Below are 15,155 nucleotides of genomic sequence, written 5' to 3' on the forward strand. Positions count from 1 at the left end.
ATACACACAGGGCGAAAGATCTCTCAACATAAACACACTGCCACACTATTATATGGGCCAGAAGTGATCATTTTGAGGGGAAACGTTTGTATAATTAGATCATATTCTTTTAATGAAATAGCTGCATTATTAAGGGACCAGTAGAATTGGCGGAGCCTGCGGGGAAAGAGTGCACCTATTGTAGCGGAGGCGACATAATTCCATTTAAAAAATCGATTTCCCACCCGTGCATGTATACTGAGACAAGGACAGTAGTCAGAGTAAAGAACCTAATCAAGCTATAACCATAGCTCGACTTAACTGTGCATGATGTAAACATACTGAGTGAGTGACACATGCAACGATTTTGTGTGTGTGTGTGTGTGTGTGTGTGTTTGAGATATGTGTGTGAGACAACTTACCCATGTGATATGCCGCGGTCTCCCCTACTTTATCCCTGGTTTTTAACGATCACCTGGAACCAGGGAAGAGCAGTCAAATTACTGTCCAAGTTGTTTACAAGCCACAAGCAGCTATATCAGGGTTGCCAACTCATCATACGTTTCTGGCGTGTGAGTGTGACACACTCTTTCACCTTCAATCTCACTGCTCACTCTGCACAAACAATTATCACGCCAATTAAGACTGACTGTGGTCAGAGCAGCAGCAGAGTCTCTCTCTCTCCCTTCTCTCGCATGCTGTTTCTCTTTCTCTCTCTCTCTCCCTCTCGAGGTGCGCATAAAGCGAGTGCGGCGACAATCCCTCCACCACTCGCATTTCAAATGATAAAATATTGGCTAATTGACACATTGTGAACCAAGGATTACAGAGACATTTGAATGGCAGAAAGCTGTTCAAGATGACTCACTGCATGCATGCGTGCTGCATGTGCTCATATGGAGAGGAGAGGAGTGGACACAGCCCCGCCGGGTGGCGGCTTCGAGCAGAGAATCAACCCCTCAGCAGTGAGTGATACTGATGGCAACATGGAGATGAGCATATCGCGCACCAATCAGAGAGTAATATAGTAGGCCTAATCGCTATGATTCCATATAGCCTATAAGACAATTACAGAATGTACGACTATTTTTGTCATGGGTTTCATACACTTCCGGTCATAAATCATCTAAAATCAACAATCTTATCAGATGGACCTGGGACAAAATCTTATCAAATGGTTCCGTGGTCTAATTTGTGTCAGTTTAGAGGGGTCCTTGACGCGTGATTTCTAACCCCACATAGGATAAGCAATAACCATGCCCTGTGGCGCCGGGATTGGCCAGGAGCAACACTGGAGGCCTTTCTTCCTCCCTGGGGTCTCACCTGACACCGGTAGGCAAGACTCATTCTGGACACACCAGCCAAAGTCACCGAGCCAGAGAGGCCGGAGTGCCACTGAATACGAGACAGGACTGACAGTCAGACAGGAAGCGTGCCAGGCCCAGGCACCCGGTGCTGCCACACTGTGGACAAACAACTGTGGTTGCAGGACCCACCCCAAGAAAACATGGATCCAATAATATGACAGAGAAACTTAAAAAATAAAGTAGTGTTCAACATTATTTCGTGTTTTTTTCCAGGTGCAGAATGAGAGGTTACCAGATGGAGTCAAATAGATCTACTTGATCCTTTCTGATATATCTAATCCTCTCCACTTCAAGGGTACTGACAAGATCAGCAAGCACACACGCACACATATTGCTCTGCCTGTTATCTTTTTTGTTTTGTTTTGTTATTGCACTTAAACATTTAAACAGTGTAGGTCTGGTGAACTCGCGTAAAACACTGAGGGAGAAGACGTTGCTTTCGAGCTCAATGCTCATTCCTCTCAGGTGTGTGATCATGTGATCTGAGGGTGCCTCACTTCCTCCTATAACTTCAGATTCCCCTCCCCCACCATCACAACAGGAAGTGTTTTACAACAATTAAAGTACAGGCACAAATACACAGAGGCACACAAAATACCATCTGAATTAGGGATGCACCGATTGCCATTTTCTTGGCCGATTCCGATTTCCGATTTTTGAATAGTCTGACTTGCCGATACCGATTTTTGCCGATTCCGATTTTTTTTTCTAAAAACAACAATTGACAGCTTACACAAACGTTTTTGTAACTTTGTTTGAAAATTAAGATTCATAGAACAATTCTTACATCTAATGGGGATCCAAATAATCTTATCTTATCTTATCATTTGCATGAAGTAGGACCATCTCACTCAAACACATCTCAAAATAAAAGTGTTCCAGGTTAGGCTACTGGACAGAGCTTTTTTGTGCAAATACAATGAATACAAAAATTAAATTAAATCCAATAGCCTATATCCCACAGCTATCATGCATTTACTTTTCCAAAAGAAAACAGGTGCAACAGAACATCAAAATGATCCATGGACAAGGAGTTTATAGCCTGGCTCCAGACCAGTCCTCTTGAGTAGAGGGGAAATGAGTTTATGAGTTACAGTAACGATCTTCAGTCTGAATATCAGGCGGAGTTTACACACAGTCCGAAGTTTGGTATGCGTATTTTTATCTGCCATCCGAAAAAATATTGTCACGCACAGAAATCCTTGCACACTTGTGAGTCCGATGCATTTTTATTATTATGTCCGTCGTTCTATTTGCAATACGAAACAAATAGTCTCTCCTGTATCTACGTTACAACATGACTGACAGGCTGAGGCACCAGCGCTGATGTGGAATGGAAAAGGCAGGTCGGGGAATGGTGGACACAATGCTCGCGTTCACCTCGCCAAGTCGGCTGTGCACTGTGGCCGGGTGCAGCAGCACTGCTTCCCGGGTAGAGAGAGCAGAGAGAGGGGGGCCAGTGAGGTGAAGCGAGCCGCTCAGACTTGACTCCAGCCGAGCGGGACTCGGCCGCATCTCTGTCTCCACGGCTTATTTTCGACTTGCATGTGTGACAAACTGCGAGATTTGTCTACTTCACTGACGGTGAAAAAAATCCACAACGAGGAAGGTATGCTGGCGTGTGTGGTGTGGTGGCTGGGTGCCTGTCTCGGTGCTTTGGGGTGCGCGCACGTCATGTGAAAATCGGCTCACAGAATCGGCTATTTAGAGTGACCGGCGCAGATCACCGATCGAGGCCGATCACGTGAAAATCGGCCATTTCCGGTCACGTGCCGATCGATCGGTGCATCCCTAATCTGAATCTCACCTGAGCATTTACAGCTCAGAATCGACAGATGCACAGCCAACAGCATGTTAGAAAATCTGTCTGAATATAATTGTGGAATATGTTTAAGTGACTTCTAACTGAATGCCCTCATTGCATGTATAATATTGCTCTGCCTATTATATTTTTGTTTTGTTTTCCAATTTGTTACTTATGGGAGAGAAAACAATTACCTGTACAAATTAATTACAAGTTGCAAACACATATTCTATGCCCAAAGAGCATATTATTTTAAAGTGCAAAATGCCTTTGAACGGGGAAGCTGTGGCTCAGGAGGTAGAGTGGATCATCCACTAATAAGAAGGTTGGTGGTTCGAATCCCAGGCTCATCCAGTCCACATGTCGAAGTGTCCTTGGGCAAGATATTGAACCCCAAATTTCTAAACAGGGCTTGTGCCTGACTGGCCTGTTCAATAATCCATCTATGAGTTTGTAGTCTGCTGCCGGTGTTTATAGTGTGCAGTAAACTGAACTGAACTGAACAGACTGTTACTCCAAGAGGCACTGCAACATAACAAAACTACTGACACTATCTGTCTCTCATTCAATTCAAAGTGAATTGGCATTAAATTTACAGCAGTATCTGTTGCCAAATCAGATACATTGCCAAATCAGATACAATCAGATACAAATCATTTACCCTAAATAAATGCATAAATGCATACATACATGCATGCAATCTCATATGATCGGCACATGAACAACAATCTTCTTTACTGGAGAGGATCTGCCATGTCAGCTCGGTTACTCACCTGACCGTAGCATTAGGGATTAAGTAGTTATCCATCGTTGTGCTCTGGATATTTAGTTTTTAGACTTTAGTTATTGACTAATTCGCTTAATTAAACTTAATATAATAAATTAATCCAACATAATATGGCGTGGTCCAACATTAGCAAATGTGGTCATTTTCTAATAATCATGTCAGAGTGGTAGTATGTTATTATTAGCAGTATTATCTGGCATTACTCAGTTGTAGGCTATTGTAGTATGTGGTTAGCCTGGGTAAACCCAGCCTTCAACGTGACGTCACAGGCTATGCCTGGTCACGTGGAGGCTGGGTTTACGTGAAGGCTGGGGCTCTTGAGAACGGACATTGAAATGAATTATGGTCACCTACCTTCCTTAGCATAGTAATAATAATAAGTATAATAATTATGTAGGCTCTCGATTTATCTGCCATCTGTTGTGATGTCTAGAAGTGAAGGAGCGCAGACGTATGACGTCAGAGCGACGCTCACAGGCAGTCTGAAGCAGCACGTTGAAATAAACGGAGGCGGTTCATGACGCTCCAACCTGAGTATTGAGTTTTAATGATATTGTCTATACGCAGAAGTACAACTATACAGCCCGACACCTCGGACGCTACAATTGTCATTTCAATTTCGTTCAATTTCAAGCTCCATTCTTACCCAGAGAAAAGGTACAGCACTGAAAATGTATAGTTTTTTAAACATCTTTATTTTAAAAGATGAAAAACCCCAGGTGCTTTACTCCCAAACTTCAATGCTCCTGGCCAATCCCAGCGCCACAGGGCGTGGTTATTGCTTATCCTATGTGGGGTTAGAAATTACGCGTCCTGGACGTGAAAAGTTTGAGAACCACTGACGAGTTTCATGTTTCATGGTGAGACAGTGGACGCTTCCATGACACCCTCCCTCCCTGTTTCCAGCTGCCGGTTGCCTGTTTCCGCCCAGGACCGTTCATAGCGAAAGAGACTGAAAATAACCATAATAACTGTTGTGACTTTGTACCTACATAGTCTTGTAATGGAGCTCCCCATCACAATAATTTCACACGTGCATAATTGGACGTTAGCGCTATACAACCACATACTATTTTTTTTCGCAATTTCTGGTATTTTGTCTGCCTTCAAGGACAATGGAAATACGTTTTTGACGTTACTTTCTCATTTCTACCTGGGTCAAATAACGCTATGCTACACATGAATCATCATCTGCATCAAATGAAATCAGTCTGGGCTCCACGCACACAGTTAATAAACGGATGCAGAAACCTTTAATGGAGCATTTGTTTCAGAAAGTCGGTTGACTGTTGTTCACTAGTTCATAAAATCATCCGCATCAAGTTGGTGTGTTTGTTTCAACTTACCTGAACCAAACAAGCCGCGAGAGCTGCGTGGTGCTTCCAAAGAACTTTTCCTTCCACGCTCTTTGGTGCTTCTTGCTCCTCCTTCTACTTCTCTCGATTAAATGGCGGGTCACCAACAACTTTTAGGTGCATACCGCCACCTACTGTACAAGAGTGTGTAACATTATCATGTCATTTAATTTACTTCTGGTATTTAAATCCGGCCCAAATTCCTATATTTATCCCCATGGGGAAATTCCTCTGCATTTGACTCATCCTCTAGGCCAGCGTTTCTCAACTGGTGGGTCGCGACCCAAACCGTTTTGATTGGGTCGCGGACATTGGCCAACCCCCCCCCCCCCCCCCCCCATATTTCATTTGAGTTAAATTCAGATTATTGAAACTGGATTAGCATGACCAGTTTTACTTGTTTAACAAGCTGAAGCATATGCTCTGCCTGTAATTCAAGAGAAGTCTGCCTTTTCATTTCATATTTAATTTTAGTTCAATTCAGATGATTTAAACTGGATTAGCATGGCCCCAGTTTAATTAAAAGTTATGACCAGTTTAACTAAAAAGCATATAGCCTGCCTGTGATTCAAGAAAAGTCTGCCTTTTTATTTCATATGAGTTAAATTCAGACTATTGAAACTGGATTAGCATGACCAGGTTAACTTGTTTTATTATTATTATTATTAACTTGTTTAAAAACATATAGGCATGTAATTCAAGATAAGTCTGCCTTTTATTTCATATTTCATACAGTTCAAATAAGACTTTCTGAGCATGACCAGTTTGACTTGTTTAAATTTAAAATCATTTAAAAACTAACCAGGCATGTAATTCAAGTCTGCCTTATTTCAATTGGTTTTTAGCCCTAGTTGCACTTCTGTTGCACTTTTCTGTTCATTTGAGGTTTATAACAGTGCATGAAGGCATTTTGTATTCAATTAACTATTTTTTGTGCAATAAATTTGAGTGGTTTAAAAGAAAATCTGAAATTTGGGTCGCGACTTCATGACAAGGAAAATAGTGGGTCCTGAGGCTACACCAGTTGAGAACCACTGCTCTAGGCTACTAGGAACCTTCCTAGAACTATAGGAGTAGTGGGCAGCCACAGTGCAGCGCACAGGGACCAACTCCAGTTCTTTTGCCATTGCCTTGGTCAGGGGCACTGACAGGAGTTTTAACCCTAACATTCATGTCCTTGATGGTGGGAGGAAACCGGAGCACCCGGAGAAAACCCACACAAACACTTTGGTAAAGCTCTCCTGCCCCCTTGTGTAACATCAACGATTCATCACAATGATTTATTATACAGTACCCCGCTGTAACAGCACCCTATGTTTTGCCTGTCTACCAGATAAAAGCTGTTTTTATCTCAGTTTATTATAGTGGTCTATTGGCTTTGGTGTAGAGAGGCTGCAAAGGCCATCAAGCTCAATTTGAAGGTGGTCAGCATCACTCAGATAATAAGAAAGGAAGGAAGAGGCATTTCAGGTTGCAGGAATGACCTATTTATTCCCTGTCTGCCCTTTGAGAAAGAGGCATGTGTTTACTGCTGGGTCGGTAATGACTGATGTGACAAGTCAAGAGAAACTTGCTTGAGTCCAAGTCAAGATCAAAACCATCAATTTGTGTATGAGTCAAGTCCAAGTTCATAAATATTTGTACTTCAGACTTGAGATCAGTAAATTACTTGTAACACTTGGGCTCCAACTGTTACTGCCCTCTGATGAACTCTGCAAAACTTATTTCAGTAGCTTTTTAGGATATACTGACATGAACTGGCAACTGGACATTTTAAATGGGGGAAATGTACAATTTTGGTGGACTAAAATGGACTAAATTGAAATCTAAAATGAATTAGTTATTTGATTAAAACAACAAAAAATCTTAACTTTATAGACTGCTTTCAGGGAAGATTGACTTTTACAAATGTACAAATGTAGTCAGGTGTGATGTTCAACATGGAGAAGGCCTATTTGTTTTTGATAATAGGCTGCCACCTAGTGGCAATAATGTATGTCCACACACACTATAGTTCTCAACTGACATGGCACATTGCTCCAAACTAAGGTCCATGCTCTCAAGACAGTGAACCCAGCCAAAACATTAATACATTTAGCAAAACTAACGTTTTGATTGTTTTCACACAAATTACAAAAATGCACATACTGCGATTTTGATTTTATTTTTGCAAACACAGCAAACTCTTAACTTAAAATTCACAAATTGTCATGCTCAGTTACAACAAACTGATGTCAGCTGGGTTGGTAATGCACACGAAGCAGGAAGTGCAACTTGCTAACATGTTCACACAGCAATCAGTGGATGTCTCTTTCCAGTTTCCACCAACGTTATGCATCTTTTCGGTGAGAAAGGTGTCACTAAACTGTTGATTTTTATTACAAATCACAGGTGAACCGTAAAACGAATGGGATCTGTAACTATACCCATCAAGTGACATAATGTAACTAAAGTAATGCATGACGGCATGAATAGGTGCAAACCTTACCGTGACAGCATGTAAACCATTTATAACAACCTGAACAAATGAAAAAGATGAGCGATGAGTTTGGAAGAAGCTTCACTTGTGGTGGAAGGTGCTTTTTCCTGAAGGTGTTGCATTAACGACTGGGTTTGGACCCGGTGCTGCATTCACGTGACATGGGAAAGCTGGGAAATGTGAGCTTCCTTCATGAAAATACTTGTGTTGAACACAACAGTGATTAAAACGCATGTGAATAGAGCACTAAAGCGAACATCACTTCCTGCTTTTCTCCCTGTACCAGCGTGTGAATAAATATGAATGGTGGTGAACGGTGAGAGTAGATACTTTTTTTTATCCCGTTTGAATTGTGCCACAGGAGTACACGCGTTGAATTTTGTCAATTTAAAAGATAACTATGCAAGTCAAGAAAGCCGCAGTTTGTCCTGAAACTGGAACATAAGGTTTAGTTTTGTCAATCAACTACATCTCCTGTCACACATTATACGTCACACCATCAACAACAATGGACTGGCGGGAGAGACGTCACTTGTGCGTAGTCTTTCTGATTTATAACTTATAGTGCCAGTTTTACCACAAACTGCGCCTTCCTCGACTTGCAGAGTTATCTTTTACAATAAAAAACATGACGTGTACTCCAGTGGCACAATTCAAACGGGATCAAAAAGGTAGCGTATCGCTCCGTTCACCACCATTCATATTTTTTCACACACTGGTACAGGGAGAAAAGCAGGAAGTGACGTTCACTTTGGCTCTCTATTGTAAAGATGTAATAATGAAAGTGATCTGATCAAAAACTTTTTGATTGATGGAGATCTGCACCTGCAAATAGTTTGATAAATGATATGATAAAGAGGAAGCAGCAGCAGTCTCTCATCATGTGGTAGGTTGTGGGTTTAAATCCAGGCTTGTTTTTTCCAAAGTCTTAATACCTCAAAAGTCAGGGGCAGAAATTTCCAGTAGAACACTCGCCGGCTGCGTCCAACAGCAATTTCTGAAGCTCTCCATCCAGACTTATTTAGTTTGTAATGACATTTTTCCATTGATGTTATAAACATTCTACAATCCAATGCCAAGATTTTATGGCTGAGAAACAAATATAGTTCTGCACAGTCAGACTGAATTTCTATTTGTGAAATGTTTTGTTGGACAGAGAGAGGCATGTTCTGTTCCCACTGGAGACAGTGGAGGCGCTCTTCAGCAGGTTAGATGCAGCGGTGTCTCTTCAGCTTAGAAGACTGAATGAACATTCTCTTACAGCGGTCACACCAGTAGCCCGTTCCAGTGTGGATGCGTTTGTGTGTTGTTAGGGTACTTAACTGACTGAAACTGCTTCCACATTGGTCACAGTGGAAGGGCTTCTCTCCAGTGTGAATGCGTTTGTGTGTTGTTAGGGAACTTAACACACTGAAACTGCTTCCACATTGGTCACAGTGGAAAGGCTTCTCTCCAGTGTGGATGCGTTTGTGTGTTAATAGGTTACTTGACCGACTGAAACTGCTTCCACATTGGTCACAGTGGAAGGGCTTCTCTCCAGTGTGGATGCGTTTGTGTGTTGTTAGGTGACTTGCGCAACTGAAACTGCTTCCACATTGGTCACAGTGGAAGGGCTTCTCTCCAGTGTGGATGCGTTTGTGTCTTGTTAGGTGACTTGACAGACTGAAACTGCTTCCACATTGGTCACAGTGGAAGGGCTTCTCTCCAGTGTGGATGCGTTTGTGTGTTAATAGGTTACTTAACACACTGAAACTGCTCCCACATTGGTCACAGTGAAAGGGCTTCTCTCCAGTGTGGATGCGTTTGTGTTTTTTTAAGTCATTTGACTGACTGAAACTGCTTCCACATTGGTCACAGTGGAAGGGCTTCTCTCCAGTGTGAATGCGTTTGTGTGTTGTTAGGGAACTTAACACACTGAAACTGCTTCCACATTGGTCACAATGGAAGGGCTTCTCTCCAGTGTGAATGCGTTTGTGTGTTGTTAGGTAACTTGAGTCACTGAAACTGCTTCCACATTGGTCACAGTGGAAGGGCTTTTCTCCAGTGTGGATGCGTTTGTGTCTTAATAGGTGACTTGACCGACTGAAACTGCTCCCACATTGGTCACAGTGGAAGGGCTTCTCTCCAGTGTGGATGCGTTTGTGTCTTGTTAGGGCACTTGCCTGACTGAAACTGCTTCCACATTGGTCACAGTGGAAGGGCTTCTCTCCAGTGTGGATGCGTTTGTGTGTTAATAGGTTAGTTGACCGACTGAAACTGCTCCCACATTGGTCACAGTGGAAGGGCTTCTCTCCAGTGTGGATGCGTTTGTGTGTTGTTAGGGAACTTAACACACTGAAACTGCTTCCACATTGGTCACAGTGGAAGGGCTTCTCTCCCGTGTGGATGCGTTTGTGTCTTGTTAGGTGACTTGACGAACGGAAACTGCTTCCACATTGGTCACAGTGGAAGGGCTTCTCTCCAGTGTGAACTCTCTGATGAGAGTTTAAGTGTTGAAGTCTTGTGAATGTTTTGTCACACTGCTGACAGCGGTGACATCTGGGTCCACTGGAGTCTCTCTGTTTCCATAGAGAAAGACATAAAGAAAGCGTTAGGACAGAGTGTGAGAGTGTGTTGCAACATCAGTAGCCCCTTTTACACAGCCTGTGAAAGCCCTGATCGTTTTATTATTTGTATTATACAAATTATTACGCCTCGCCTCCTGTGTAAAAGTCACAATGACGGAATGTCATTTTGTTACGCCTTTCATTCTGCCAGTGGAGGTAGTATCATTCAGAGCCTTTCATTCTGCCAGTGGAGGTAGTATCATTCAGAGCCTTTCATTCTGCCAGTGGAGGTAGTATCATTCAGAGCCTTTCATTCTGCCAGTGGAGGTAGTATCATTCAGAGCCCAATCGAGGTCTGTATAAAAGGGTATGACGGGAATCTCAGCTCATTCATGAAAAAAGATGACAGGAGGACTGAGGAAAAACCACCTCCAGATTGAAGTTCTACTATCAGAAATCAGTTAACCAAAGCATATCTGCAGTCTGTCTCGCCTGTTGTGCGTTCCCTTATGAAAAACAACTAACATTGTAGTATTCAGACTGTGCTCCTAGTTATAGCCTATTGAACAACTAACATTGTAGTATTCAGACTGTATTCCTAGTTATAGCCTATTGAACAACTAACATTGTAGTATTCAGACTGTATTCCTAGTTATAGCCTATTGAACAACTAACATTGTAGTATTCAGACTGTATTCCTAGTTATAGCCTATTGAACAACTAACATTGTAGTATTCAGACTGTGCTCCGAGTTATAGCCTATTGAACAACTAACATTGTAGTATTCAGACTGTGCTCCGAGTTATAGCCTATTGAACAACTAACATTGTAGTATTCAGACTGTGCTCCTAGTTATAGCCTATTGAACAACTAACATTGTAGTATTCAGACTATGCTCCTAGTTATAGCCTATTGAACAACTAACATTGTAGTATTCAGACTGTGCTCCGAGTTATAGCCTATTGAACAACTAACATTGTAGTATTCAGACTGTGCTCCTAGTTATAGCCTATTGAACAACTAACATTGTAGTATTCAGACTGTGCTCCTAGTTATAGCCTATTGAACAACTAACATTGTAGTATTCAGACTGTGCTCCTAGTTATAGCCTATTGAACAACTAACATTGTAGTATTCAGACTGTATTCCTAGTTATAGCCTATTGAACAACTAACATTGTAGTATTCAGACTGTATTCCTAGTTATAGCCTATTGAACAACTAACATTGTAGTATTCAGACTGTGCTCCTAGTTATAGCCTATTGAACAACTAACATTGTAGTATTCAGACTGTGCTCCTAGTTATAGCCTATTGAACAACTAACATTGTAGTATTCAGACTGTGCTCCAAGTTATAGCCTATTGAACAACTAACATTGTAGTATTCAGACTGTGCTCCAAGTTATAGCCTATTGAACAACTAACATTGTAGTATTCAGACTGTGCTCCTAGTTATAGCCTATTGAACAACTAACATTGTAGTATTCAGACTGTGCTCCAAGTTATAGCCTATTGAACAACTAACATTGTAGTATTCAGACTGTGCTCCAAGTTATAGCCTATTGAACAACTAACATTGTAGTATTCAGACTGTGCTCCTAGTTATAGCCTATTGAACAACTAACATTGTAGTATTCAGACTGTGCTCCAAGTTATAGCCTATTGAACAACTAACATTGTAGTATTCAGACTGTGCTCCAAGTTATAGCCTATTGAACAACTAACATTGTAGTATTCAGACTGTGCTCCAAGTTATAGCCTATTGAACAACTAACATTGTAGTATTCAGACTGTGCTCCAAGTTATAGCCTATCGCAACTCTGTGGCGAGGAGTCACTCAAGCAGCTGCGCACCTCGCGTCACCCACCGTGTCTGAGACGAGCTCTGCTCTTCTGAAAGTGACATAACCAGACAGTCAAACTTTCAAAAGTAGAAACCAAGTGGTCTATATTGACGACGCCGACAACGTTATTAAAAGCAGACTGCAGCTGTTTGACACGTGGGCGTCCAGTAAACACCCTTTCAAAACAGACTTAATTAGGCTACTTCACAACATGGGAATATGCTTTACAAAAAACTGGAAGCAAAGGTAAGAAAGCCTTGTGTTACCTGTATGCTGCCTCTGTGATCCATAAAGTCAATCAGACAAATATTGAAAGTTGCTCGTTAAATATGGTAGACTGCTCGGACATAATAAGCTTAACGACCTGATCTGTCAGAGGACCTATTGCTGTTATTCTCCCAATATTCCCGCCCGCAGCAGCTTGCCCAAGTTTTTTTCCCTTTCTTCTTTTGTGTGCGTCTGATAAATCCCTCTGTAAGTCATCATGCTGAAATGCCTCCTCGCGCTGTGTAAAAGCACACTCAGGGGGGGAAATATGGCGCGGCTGCTTGGTTCTGTGTAAAAGGGCAGAGGGGGCCTAATGGCGGATCCTCTTGACACCAGTATTGTAGGGGTCTCTGTGTAAAAGGGGCTAGTGATACAACAGTGATATTTTTCTCACCTCTTCTGAAGGATTCATTTCAGAAACGTTCCTCTCCTCCTCTGACAGGTGTCTCTCTTCCCGCCAATCAGCTGTGACATCATCAAACAGAGACAGACGGTAAGGCAGGGAGCACCAACAAAAACAACTATTTCAGCACAATTAGGTTTACACCGCCGGCCACTGTGTTTTAACGGAAGAAGATCTTACATTTTATTCACTTGCAGTAACTGCTCCGCGGATTATACTTTATGTATGCCGAATTGAGTGGTGCCGGTTAATCAACTTCATGGTGTAGCATTGTGGATAATAAAACCCTTTGAATAGGCTAGATGTTTTTCATACAGCTCAGTACGTATCAGGTTTGAATCAGCAGGCAGACAGCACAACTGACTGCACATCAACTCCTAATATCCGCATAATAGTAATGATGGAAACGCGCCTAATTTCGCATTTTATTTTGCAGATTTTCTGAAATTTCGGTTAAAATTTGCAATACATTTAGATGGAAACCCAACTAATATTTATGGAAAGAAAGAAAAAGACAATAAAAACAACAACACTTCAAGAGAAAGCAATGGTAAAAAGATGTGTAGTGCACTGACTGTTGGCAAGTACCTCATACAACCCTACATCAAAAAATCCAAGGACTGAGGAGAAATGTTACACTAGCCTACAGTTATTGGAATTACTGAATGATCATAGAAACATTACATTCATGAGAGGGAGGGAGAGAAAGAGAGAGATCCCCCTATATTGAAAACCTATTGTGTGCAAAAGGAATAGCATTGAACATAGCCTACTTACTCATCGAAGTTGTATTGCATAAATTGAGCAGTTAGTTGTTGTTTTTTTACTTTTATGGTTGTTCTCACCTTAGGCCTGTTACACAGCTCTTATGCCAGTACACCTGGTGAGAAGTGAGTACAAGATGGCGGTTCAAATTAATCAGAATCAGAATCACTTTTATTGCCACACTATGCAAGTTACAGGAATGTTTCTTAGTGTCTGTATGTAGCGTAGCATACAGAGATAAAGAAGTAGGAAAGATAACTAAAAGACAATCACAACGTGTGGATTTCTAGGGCTGTCTTCTAAAAGTCGACGATTCAATCATCAGTCGAGAGACCCGTGAGTCGACGGAGATTCCTAAAGTCGAGCAGTCGTGTTTTCTTCCTCTCCCTTCCCTCCAGTCAGATTTTAAAGCACTTTCTAAGTAAAAAAGGGAGTTGATATTTATCTGACTGCTTGTATTAATTGATGAAAAAGTAGCCATGTGCAGTAATAATACAGAAAATTGAGGATGTGATACGTGGAGCTGTAATACTTTGAGCTGTATCGAGATGCATCGTGGAATTGAATCGAAGACAGATGAATCGTAATCGAATCGAATCGTGAGGCCAGTGAAGATTCACAGCCGTACTCCAGAGTGACATTCGTCACTATTCTGTGCTGACGGCAGGACCAGGCGGCCAGATTGTGATTACAGACATGGAGGACAGTTGCGAGGGAGCTAATCAGTGGAGGGGCAGTGAGGTTTTAGACCTCATAAGTATTTAGGGTGACACTTCTGTGCAAGCATTCACAAACTAGGGATGGGCATTTTAAGCAATTTAAATACTCAAGTTCTCCTTCTATTATGAACGAGTAACCCGGGTACTCTGTGTGATTACTATGGTAATGACGGAGCAGGGGTAATCTGCTGTGTTCACACATAACGTTTGGATTTTTGCATAGAAAAAGCGCTACCTGGAGCATTTTTTGTGAGGAGAGTGACTGACTGTGATATTGGGTGACGCTAAGCAAATGTCTAAAGCCTACCTAAGACAGTATCTCCGATGGCTGGACGGATGGGATTAGCGCTTCGTTGGAGCAGACAATAGTGTTGTGAAACAAGCGAAGGCTCATTTCCAATACATGTCCATTGTCCAGTATCATCCATTTTACTTTATGATCACTGTTACACTAACGTAAATCCACGGATTACAAGGTCCGGTGTTCTGCCAAAAAGTGAAAACTGACCAGAGTGATTAACGTTACAGCTGCAGCTGAATAGTGATCAGCATGAAGCGATTGTCTCCCAAAAAGTGATTCTTTCTCCACATTTCTTGTGACTAACATTATGGGAAACGACAGTGTAGTCAGTAAACTAGTGCAACGTTTTGAATGAGTTTTATCGGGCGTGCGCTATGAAGAAGCGTGCATCTGTCTCCTTCGGGAGCATATCTCCAGCCACCATTTTCGGGATGAGCTGGAAAACTTCCCGGTTAAAACTTTCAAAATAATGTTACTTAAACAAAAGTAAATAGCTTATTGATGCACGTTGGAGGAGAAAAGGGTATTTCAACGAACGAA

The sequence above is a fragment of the Poromitra crassiceps genome, assembly GCF_964638095.1.
Source record: "Poromitra crassiceps genome assembly, chromosome: 4".
NCBI classification, from domain to species: Eukaryota; Metazoa; Chordata; class Actinopteri; order Beryciformes; family Melamphaidae; genus Poromitra; species Poromitra crassiceps.